Source organism: Salminus brasiliensis, chromosome 19 (assembly GCF_030463535.1).
Source record: "Salminus brasiliensis chromosome 19, fSalBra1.hap2, whole genome shotgun sequence".
Taxonomy (NCBI): Eukaryota; Metazoa; Chordata; class Actinopteri; order Characiformes; family Bryconidae; genus Salminus; species Salminus brasiliensis.
This window is the reverse complement of record NC_132896.1, coordinates 10,160,186-10,172,194: the sequence shown is the minus strand read 5'-3', so window position 1 is coordinate 10,172,194 and position 12,009 is coordinate 10,160,186.

Here is a 12,009-nt window from a genome sequence, read left to right as displayed (position 1 = left end):
GCGGCCTAGGTTCAAACCCCGCTGTAAGTGAGCACCATATTACACATACACCCTCAATTCTGCATTTGAATGAAAATATGAGAGCATAATTTCTATGTAGTTGTTGAATTTAACAGATTGCAGATAAACGAAACACAGAACGTGCTGTGATCTTTGTAAACGCCACATTTTACATTAAATTTTTCCCAATATGTTACATTAAGCAAATAAATGGTAAAATGTGTGTCCAGACTTTCACATAGTCCTGAGTATAGCTGCCTAGTGATTGTCTGTCAAACTTGCACTTAAAGCCTGGATAAGAACTGAGACTTATCCCTTTGAATCTATTGGAAATCAATGCTGATTAGCTTGTTGTTTTACTTAACACAGTTCATATTTTCAAGGCAGGGAAACTGTGTCAGTACACATTAATGTGTACAGAGTGTTATTAAAATGTGCTGCTCAAACATCAACCCAATTACATGTTTCTAAAAAGACTTTTAACATGTTAACCAAAAAGACATCAACAGAAACAGGAAAGTCCGGGCAAACACATTGTGGATAAAATAAGAACCCTAAAATCTGTGCTCTCTATAATCTGTGTTTCAAAAACATAAACATTCTTCTGATAGTCAGCAGCGCATTCCTACACTGCTCTTTAAAAAACACAGTCTTGAATCATTTCTCTTGTGTTCACATATGTTGCCGATGATCACAAAACCAAAGGAAAATGCTTTCAGGTAATTAGGAACGTTCTCAAACATGCAGAATTGCAAATGAAAAACAGACAAACACCCATGGGAAAGAGAAGAACTTTGGGAAAAGATGGCTGACCGAAAGTATGTACCCTTATACAAGACCACTCTGTGTTTAGTGACTGCAGCACATGGGGAGTTTGCCCTATGGGAGATCATGAATTGGCAACTGTTTGAGGCGTTCCTCCACTAGGTGGCTGCATTGCATCTAAAACAAAATTCAGTGCAAAATTCATTTCATGGTCTGCCCAGCAAGTCCTGTATTTTCCCCAAACTAGGGTCAGCACTCTTCTAAACAAAGCTGCCAGAAGGAATTCTTTAGAGCAATGCCATAACTTTTGTTTTCAGAGAGAACCTTTCAGTTGGTAGTGTTTTCAAGAAGTATGTTTGGAATGAGATGAGTGAATGCTGCTGAACTATTAAAAAGATTAAAAACTCCATCTAAAGGCTGATTAATATATTAGTCAAGTCAAGTCAAGTCAGATTTATTTGTATAGCTTTTTACAACTGTTGTCGTCACAAAGCAGCTTTACATAAATAGTGATTAATTAAAGACAGAGACAAAGAAGAAAGAAGAAAATAACGTAAGACATTATGGATCAAAGACCCCCAGTGAGCAAGCCAACAGCGACAGTGGCAAGGAAAAACTCCCTCAGAGCTGGAGGAAGAAACCTTGGGAGGAACCAAGACTCACAAGGGGGACCCGACCCGTCCTCCTCTGGTCAGAACTATTTAAACATTAATGATAAAAATTACCAAACCAGGTATAACAGATAGTTAAAAATGGTTTTAACATGGTCACTAAACAGGTAGCAGTGGTAGGCGGGTGAGCTGCTGGTCTGCTGTGGGTGGTGGTGGGTGGGGGGCCTGCTGGTTGGACCGGTAGGTGGCAGCTGGTTTGATGCAGGTAGAGGGGACCTCAGCGGGCAATCTTCCAGCAGGTCGGGCTGGGTGGCCATTTACTCGGAGAAGGTAAAAAGACAGAAGTAGTTCTGAGAGGAATTTTATGGAGAGCAGAGAATGTTGGGTAGTATCAGATTGTGTCTGACGACTCCGGCAGGTCTGACCATAACAGCCTAAAATGATTATGATTATTATGATCGGAGCAGTTTAACAGTATAGATGGTTTGGTAACTTTTATCAATAATTTATAAATAGTTCTGATCAGAGGAAGACGGGTCGGGTCCCCCTTGTGAGTCTTGGTTCCTCCCAAGGTTTCTTCCTCCAGCTCTGACTGTTGCCATTGGCTTGCTCACTGGGGGTCTTGGATCCTACATGTCTTTTACGTTATTTCTTTTTTGTCTCTGTCTTTTACCAATTACTAATTATGTAAAGCTGCTTTGTGACGACATTAGTTGTTAAAAGCTATACAAATAAATTTGACTTGACTTGACTTTATATGAATGAAAGTTTTTTCCATACAACCAAGCAAAGAACTGTTTTAGTGTTTTAGAGTAGTCAGCAGGTACACCAATCAGCCATAACATTAGTACTAGTGACAGGAGAGGTGAAAAACAACAATTTTTATTCATCTACAGTGACATTGATCATTTCACAGCAAGTGAAAAAGCAGTTCGTGAAGGAGGTGAAGGTGTTAAAAGCAGGGAAAATGTTCAAGCATAAGTATCTGAACCACTTTGACAAGAGCCAATTTATGATGGCTAGACCGCTGGGCCAGAGCATCTCCAAAATCTCAGGTGGGTCTTGTGGGGTTTTCTGGTGTGCAGTGGTCAGTACCTCCCAAACGTACTTCGGAAATACAAATGTGTGAGTGTAAAGAACCTCCAAGAAATATTTCGGATCCTTTATGTTTGAGAAAGTAGAGGCTGGTTTATATCCCAAAACTAAAGTAAGAAGACCAGAAAGATTGTGCAAATTATCTGACAGTTTCCCTTACATCACACAGTCATTAAATTATGCTTTCACTAGAGCCTTACATTGAAAGAGAATTCAAGAATGGTGGCATAAAAAGATATGTCAAAGGCCAAGAGATTTAAGACCAAAGTCAATACACCTTTCACTGCAGCAAATCTTTTGACTGTGTCGGCCATGTAAAATGATAGCATGCACTAAGGAAGATGGGTATACCAGAGCATCTGCTTGTTCTAATGAGGAACCTTTACAATGTTTAACAAGCCACAGTCATGACAGAAAATGCACAAACAGATAAGCGATGAGGCCTCAGCTAACCCTAACTTTTTTTATATTAGCTAACCATAAAGTTAACCTCAGCCATTTTATATTTAAGGAGCAATTTATACAAGCTAATATATTTGGTGGAACTAACTTACCTTAACCATAACCCATTACATTAAAATCATCAAAAAGCTGAAAAGGGTTCTTGGACTCCAGTCTTCGACAACCCTAAAATGTCACACAGTAAGAAAAAAAGGTGATAAGCAGAGGACAAGGGCTACTGACACTTTTTAAGTGACAGTCAAACGTAGTTCGAGTCTGATTAAAACTGACAAGCCTAGAAGAAACTAGTCCTGGTGTTTGCTCATCATTTTTTATACATATAAAAGCTTTAAAATCATTTTGATCAAGAATCAAAATCAAAAAAACAAAAACAAGAAAGCTAAATTTAAAATACAGCATTAGAAAGAGACCACACATATTTGATTTTCATTAGAGGCGTGCCAGGAGGAAAGCCTTGCTGCCAGAAACATCATCAGAGCCAGACTAAAGTTTTCCAGGGAATATCTAGACCAAATCCAAAGATGGAGGAGTGGCAAAAATGTTCCTCCAGTTGGTGTCAGAGACTGTAGATCATTATAGGAAACATCTAACTAAATGGTATTTCACCCAAGGTGGGAAATATTAGCTTTTAGGATATATTTTTCATCACAATAATTTTTTGTTTTTCATTTTTGTTAATGACATTTTACATCTCTTAATCTTGTTTAAATGAAGATCCATAATAAATGTCCATATGTATATCACAAACAAGTTACATTGAGTGTCTGTACTGTCCTTTACTAAAAAAAACCCTTTAAGAATGAATAAGAATAAGAATTATTTCAGGAGTGTAGCCAGCTAGTTGGCTAACATTTGCACAGCCTCCTGTAGACTGTGAGACAACTGAAGCATGAATTAGACAATGCTGTATACCATCACCATATGAACATATAATAAGCAGGGCTGGATGAAGGACTCATGATATGGTGGAGGAAACATCATTGACCTTCAGTATGCAGGACAGACAGCTAGCTTTCCCACTGATGGAGAAGACGAAGAGGTAGTGAAAAGATTGTGCCTGTTTAGATCAATTATTAACAACAAATGATCCAACAGTCCAGTAATATGACACTGCTTGGCACTCAGCATAACACTGATGAAAGAGCTGGAAAATATCATCAGCTGCAATAATTGTCCAGAATATTGGCCTTTTATTAAGGGTGTCAACAAGTACTGATATATTTTTTTTGGAGTAGGTGAAGACTTTTCAAAGACACTGGACGGGGATATATTACATTTACATTTTACAGAGCGACTTACAAGGTTACTCATATTACAGAGGAGGGCCATTGTAGTGTTAGGAGTCTTATTGGAGCCCAAGGACTCTTATTGGTGTAGTGCAGACCCAGATCAGGAACTGAACCCTGGTCTCCCACATGGTGTGGTAGCTCACTGTCAGGTAGTGGTGTTTTCTATTGCGCCACACCAACCTCATATCATTCTCATATTATGATGAGAAACAATTCATTGGAAATGTATGGAGATGATTTTAAAGATAAAAAGCATGTGTAGCTACAAGATGAATGGATAGATAAGTAAAGAAGTAAGCACACTGATTTCTGATTTATCTAGAATTGCAAACTGTTGCTAAATCGAAACTATACCTGAAACAGCACCTCAATCAACTGATGAGCACCAGGCTTATATGTTGACCAAAAGACAAGAGTATTAGCAGGATCTAGTTGAAGTATATTCAAAAACCAGCCAACTTTCCAAGCTAAAGATGAACCTAAGTAAAGAAGTAGGCACACAGTAGTAATAGTGGTTGTAGTAGTAGTAGTAGTTGTAGTCTGTCAATTGGCTCAAAAGTTGAGTGGAACCACTCACTATCTTTGGTGTGCAAGTAGGTATCAGTTGTACAATCTGTTGTACAATAATAGGAAAAACACATTATAATGGCTCTGTATGTTTAAAGAATGAAAAGTAACTAGCAAAAAATATTCTGACAAACTTGCTTCACCTTGTTTTTTGATTTTCTTTTTATTAAAGCTCTTTATTCTTGATCAAACATTGCTCCAGAAAAAGACATTCACAGCTGACTCCATTCATCCATGGGCAGTGATGTGGTAGATGAGTTTTAAGGCAAAACAGCTGAGACCACGGCCCACCAGCCTGCACTCTCTCTGCCTCATTACAACTGAAAGCTGACCACCAGCCCTTCCTCCACTCAACACTGCTTTCCTCCAAATACCATTAGCAGGATGACCTAAGGCCCAAGCTAACCAAGGCCTGACCATGTCGCAGAACATCTAGCATATTGCTGCATGCATACTCTTATATTTATAATAATGTAACCTGCATGACAACGCACTGACGGTGAGTGCAGGGGAAGGACACGACCAATATCAAATAGGTTGGTGCCAGGAGTCAATGGGACAGGTGTGAGTTTTCCTTCAACTAAAATGCTCTGATATTTGGTTCAGCCTTTTCTGAACAGCTGTTTTAATAACATGCACTGACCTGTAGGGTTTGTTTGTGCAGTACACTTAAAAAAAGTGATGCAGTAAAGATGCAGTAAAACTCGTCTCATTCCTATTGGATCCTTGCACCAGCTATTTGCATACAGGCGTGTTCTCCAGTTACTGACACTCACCATCAATGTGTTGTCATTTCCCCAGAGTGACCTTCTCTTGAGTGCCCTTATGTGTTTTACGTCTGGTTAACAGCCTACTCTTAATGTTGTTGGCTGTAAGAGCAAGTTACTGTTTTTCTGTATTGCTGTATGCGCTGCTGCGCTGGCTGAGTGCTAGCACTTTTATTTGACATTTTTGGGGTTTTTTTTAATGAATTTGGGTAAAAAAAAAAAGGGTATTTGATTTTAATTTTGCAGTTTTTGTTTGGAATAATTGTCATTTGACCTTTTCCTACAGTGTAAATGTAAATAAGGAGATAGATAAGTAGATAAGATGTACAGTAAATAAACTCAAAGTCAAGTGTAAGTGCTTATTGTGAATATATAGAAGTTATCTAATTGTAACTGTTATATCAAAAACGTCAGGGCCTTCCAAGTCGCGCCTCAACCTCTTCTGTTTTTTCCAGAAGAATTGGTCTCACATTGGCTGGGTGGGTAGGACTCTTTACTAATATTGAGGAGGACTTCCTTTCTTCCACCACTACACAAATAGCCTGTAGCACTCAATCAATGATTGATTGATATAAAGGGCTCAAAGTGTGCTAAAATTGCATTTGCCATGCCATTACCCCACCACCACAAAGTGGGTTGGCGTCATGGATTCAAACTGTTGGTGCCAAATTCTTGTCCTCCATCTGTGTATACATAAATCGAGGTTCATAAGACTAGACTAGATGTTTTTTCATGTCTTCGACTGTCCTGTTTTGGTGAGTCTGTACCCACTGCAGCCCCAGCTTTCTGTTCTTGGCTGACAGAAGTGGAAACCGGCATGGCCTTTGTGATGCTTTTGACGTCACCACAATTGCACAGGGAGGCTATCTGAGTTACTGTAGCTTTTCTGTCAGCTCTAACCAGTCTGGCCATTCTCATCTGACCTCTCTTATTAATAAGGTGATATTTGTAACTGTAGAACTGCTGCACACTGGATTAGTTAACTCTAAAGGCTGTTGTGTTGAAAGTGCAGTTTGAGTGCAGTTTGTTGAAACATTAAGGTAAAATATTTTCACCATATGAAACATGAGGTTTTGATATAATAGCAGCATAATGCAAGTATACACGAACATATCACCATAGAACATTTACTTTATCTTAAGAATTCTGCTGAAGAACAGACGTTAGATAACAGCAGCTTTATTTCTTTTAAAAGAAGCTTCAGATAATTGCTTATTGGCATCTTGTCATAAATTATCCTTAAATTACATTGTTTGTAGTTGAGGCCTAAGAGGTGTTGTCTTCTTTATTCCAACCAATTTGATGCTGAACAAACACAATCCAATTAATTCCAGAATGATTGATCACTTCAACAGAATGTGATCAATACGCCAGTAGGTTGGCATCCTGCAAATAGAATTGCATCTTCCCTCCAGGAAGCAGAGATTAGTTTCACTTTTTGTTACAGAATTCCTTGAAATTAAAGAGTATACTGCTTTTATGAAGCAGAGAAAACATTAATGTCCACATTGTTCTGAAGCCAGACAAATATATGGAGAAATGTCCAGTGAAAGCCCCTTGGAGCAATATGAAAATGAAGGAAGCCACTTTGATCATTGATCCTTTCCAGGGGATTAAAATGGAGGGTAGAGGTTTACATCTTACTGAGCCATATCCTCAGAGCTCACATAAACTCTTAACAGAGATGGATGGGTGTCCTCCTCATCTCTGTCAGCCAGGCCATGACAGATTCACTGGGCTGCTTCCTGGACGCCACATTGCAGATAGTGAAATGAAAATGAAGACAGTTCTTTCTTGTTATTTCTCTAAATAGAAGCCAAAAGGACATTTGTTTAGCCAGTTGGATGATTGATGTACATTTTTAAAAAATGGTGCATTGAACTTGCCAGTAGACCAGGAGGTTCTGGTAGAGTGGGAGGCACCATGCCCAATGCAGTGCTTTGGCTAGAGGGCTATAAAGCCATTCAGCATTGAGCTGTAGAGCTGTGGAACTGCAATCTCTGATTTTTTTATCCAAAATCTTAAAAATAAAGGTGCTTCAAATTAAAATTCTCTGAATGAATCTTTTCGTTCCATAATGAACTCAGTCCTGTATAAGAGACGTGTAAGTGTGAAGAATCCTTTCAAAATTGACCGCTGAGCAACTCGAAGCCCTGTGAAGAACCTTTTGGAGGTCTAAAGTACCTTCACTTGATGTAAAGGTTCTTTACCAATTTAAAGATTCTTTAAAGTGGTTCTTATATGGCATCACTTGAAGATCCCTTTAAAGCACCTTAACTCTTACTAATGTTCTTGTGGCTAAATGCCATCCAATCCTCACAGCAATGTTCCAACATCTAATAAAAAGTCTTCCCAGGAAAGAAGAGGTGTTGGGGCAAACGTCCTATTGACACCCTTGATTTCAGAAGAATTGTTGAATGGGTAGGGTTTATTTTATTGAAAAGTTTATTGAAATGTTCTTAATTAAAATGTTCATTACATGTTAAACCTGAGCGTGTAATGTAACAGTACTGTTTACTAATGGTGAGCATATGTGGCTCTATCCAGCACTATTGAGTGCACACGCTGTAATTCACCCTGCTTCAATGGCACTTTCTCTGGAGAGACGTTGTGATTGGGTTACCTCTGCTTGTCCATGGTTGTCATGAATAAGGTTTTATTGCTCTTTTATTGTCGGGACAGGGAAGGTTCCGCATGCCAGCTGCTGTTCCTGGTTGGCAATATAAACCCCCCTGAGAGTGCCTCACCACAGAAAACAAACACGAGACCTGAATAACATAATAACCAACCTCTGGCCTTGCTAGGGTTTCCTCTTTACCAAAACCCTGCTTCAGAAAATGAAATACTGTGGATCACAAACTAATATCATTTGGGTCCTGGAACTGAATTATGATGTGTCTTATTTTAGATTATATTAGAAAATGTGTAAAGGGTTAAAGTAAACCCAAATAAAAACAGGTGGATTTCACTTTTACATAGCCATTTTCCAAAGTCTCTTGGTCCCATAGACCTAAACAAATTGTCTTTGTTTCTATGCCATTGAGACCTGTCCTGACTGGCCTTCATGTATTGTGGTATTAAGGTAGTCTGGGCAGAAATATGTAATAAAAGATGTACTTCCCTGTGAATGAGCAGACTATAACAATGGTAATAAAATTTTGTGCAACCAGCTTCCACTTCTTTTTATACTTCCATGCAATGCAATGTCACCAGGAAACCAGTTCTTGTGTATGTCGAACAGACACCCTTTACATTGTGCCACAATTCCATGACAAACGGACCAATAGAAATACTCTAAAATGGTCTTAAAATAAAATCCTTACATTGATTTCCAATGAAAGTGCTTTACAGTTAGCATTTTGCATAACAACACCAGTGTATGGACTGTTTACTTTGTAAACTACATGAAAGATTTATATATATATATATATATATATATATAGTCCTATCTCCTATTCATATTTTCTATAGCTGTTTTTCATTGTCTGGCTTCTTTAAGACCAGACTGTCTGGGATGCTTTTCTATGCTGTGACGTAAACAACCTGAAAAACAGAGAACAGCCAAAGGACAGGCCAGTATCTTCTACAGTGTGGGTGGATTTTGTTAGTTTTTTGGCTCACAGCTTACAAAGTCCATCTGATTGTGAAGATGACAAGAGCAATGCAAGCTGGTAGAGAAGGCATTCATTTAAACATATCTCCGTAATGGGTGTAAATGCTAATATTATGACACTTTTAAAACTGGTCTCTTGGTAATAATAAATATCAGTTATATTTATATAACGATATACTTCCGTGAACTTGCCTACAGAGCCACTGGCTGTCAAGATGCAGCACTGGACAAGCAAGCAGACACGGATCTGTTGGCGACCAAGTGCACACAAGACACTAATCTACCCAAATGACACGGCTCTCCTCCGAGGACATTCAAATGCATCTTAGCTTGCCTAATTCAATTGCATTAGGATGTGTTTGTGGCATTGCAGCATTCCTTCACCCACAAGCAACACACTCTTGTATAGTTCTCACATCACCATGTTTCTTATTGGTTGACTTTATTCTACGTAAAACTTATATTAAAATCATTACAGCACAGAGAAATGATTTCCTAGCTAATACAGGCCAGGCTTAAAGCTACAGGCTGAACAGCACTGAAATTAACAATTGAGCAGGTAAGTCCCACATGAGCCTTTTACACCATGTCTGATTACACTGTAGACAAAACACTACAAGGGACCATATTTCCACAGAACTCTAAGACCTCTAAATATATACCCTATATACACTATATTGAGACCTGCCCATTCATTGTTTCTTCTGAAATCAAGGGTATTAAAAAGTTGAACTAACAGTAAATTAATGGTCACCACCCACCTCATCCTCAACTCATACCAGGAATATTGGATGGAGCATCATCATCATTCCAGAGAACCCAGTTCCACTGCTCCACAGCTCAATAATGGAGGGCTGTATACCCCTTTAGCCCACACCTGGCATTAGGCAGATAAAGAACCAAAGGGTTCCTTGAGGTGTCATGATTCTATATAAAATAATTGCTTCTACTAAAGAAGCCTATAAAGAAGTCTGTATTGTGCCTCGTTCAAAAAGCAGGACTGAAACACTTCACACTTCAGCAGGAATGGGCGGGGCTAAGCTTAGTGCATAAGTATGTGCAAATGTACTATTTTTTGTGATATCACAAAAATGTTAAGTAATTAGCATCCATTCATGGACTGTATTAATTGGGGAGTTACTTCTACATTTTAAAGTGTTTCTAAAATTCATATACTTGGTTAAATTGTATAAAGTGAGGAAATTCATTTCTTTAGAGTTTGTGCAAGCCTCTCACAAGAGTATCACAAGTGTCACTCATAGTAATTTTACGATTAACACAGTCAGCTGAGGACATTTTAAAAAGTGCACTGCAATGCCCTTAAACACTGAGCTCTCACGCTGTTAACAGTCTGCCACAGCATAAGTTCTATGACTGGTAAACGACCTTTTATAAAGATGACCTTGAGTTCGACCGTAGAGCTGAATGCTCTATCACATGGATTTCTAGTGCTAAGGCTTGGCTGATGGTCTTGCACACCCATTAACTGACATCTCCCTTATGCCTGCACTGCGTCTGGAGCTTCATGACCTCATCGTTCCCTTTCTCCAGACACAATGCCACACCACCCCATCCCATTCTTCATTCTCCGATGGTCCAGCAGAATGATGTTAGTTTTTATTTGGCCAACAAAAATGATACAGCATAGTGGATTTCTTTTATGTAAAAGGTGTCAGACATACGAAACACATGCTGATGCATCCACCTTAAATGCTGCCCATACTGTATATATCACAATACCAATGCTGCTATTCAAGCCATTATAAAGTGTATTTACATATATTCTTTAAAACTACGATTTCCTATTATAAAGCCATGCTACAATATTCTGAAGAATACATATACAATGTACTATAAATGCCTAATATTTTAAAAGAAATGATATTCTGCTTTTTGAAGGGCTGTTTGTTTAACCTTGTTTAAGAGTGTGTGTAGCGTACGCTGAGCAGCTGTCAGTACTGTTTGCTTGTGTCTGATGAATGGGTCAGGTAATGACAAATGCGCAGTGCTTCTTCATACCCCCCCCCCTCCCCCCCCACTAACATGCACTTTCACACAAGCTAAACTTACAGAACGTGTGTAATGCTCAGCTGTTGATTGATGGTGTCGCTGGCTGAACAGCCCTGGTCGCAGTTATGTCTGTGCTGTATTTCAACACCTTTTCGCACAGACCTAAAAAAAAATATGATTGCGATGGATTAACTCTCATGTTGCGAGAGGCTGTTTGTAGCCTGTGTTTGTAAGCTGTTCGCCGAGCACTTTTTTAGGAACACCTGGACACCTACTCGTTCATGCAATGCGCCAATTGTCTACATCCACGTCTGTCTGCTAAGAACAGAAAGCTGAGGCTGCAGTGGCCACAGGCTCACCAACACTGAACATTGTAAGACTGGAAAAGCAGAGGCTGGTCTGATGAATCTTGATTTGAGGCACACAGCTGGAACCTTTGGAGGTGCTTCAGTTTGAAACTGTGGAGGAGGTGCTTTGAGGAAAATTCAAATAACCTTAAGAGGTTCACCTAAGGTCTTAGCCTCTTAAGGTCTAAGAGGTTAAGAAGTATCATTGCTGACCATGTGCATCCCTTCCTGGCACAGTTTCTCCCATCTTCTGATGTCTACCTCCATCACACCACAATGCACCATGTCACAAAGCAGAAGTCATCTTACACTGAAAGCAGAGTTCCTTAATGGTCTTCAGTGGTAGAGCAGGAGGTTACTTGAGGCTGTTTTGAGGAGGCCCTGCTCAGAATTAGTATAGCGTTTACTAATAAATTGCTTGGTGAGTGTGTATATAAATATACTGACCTATCTAGTCAACCATTATGACCATGCTGGTGACCA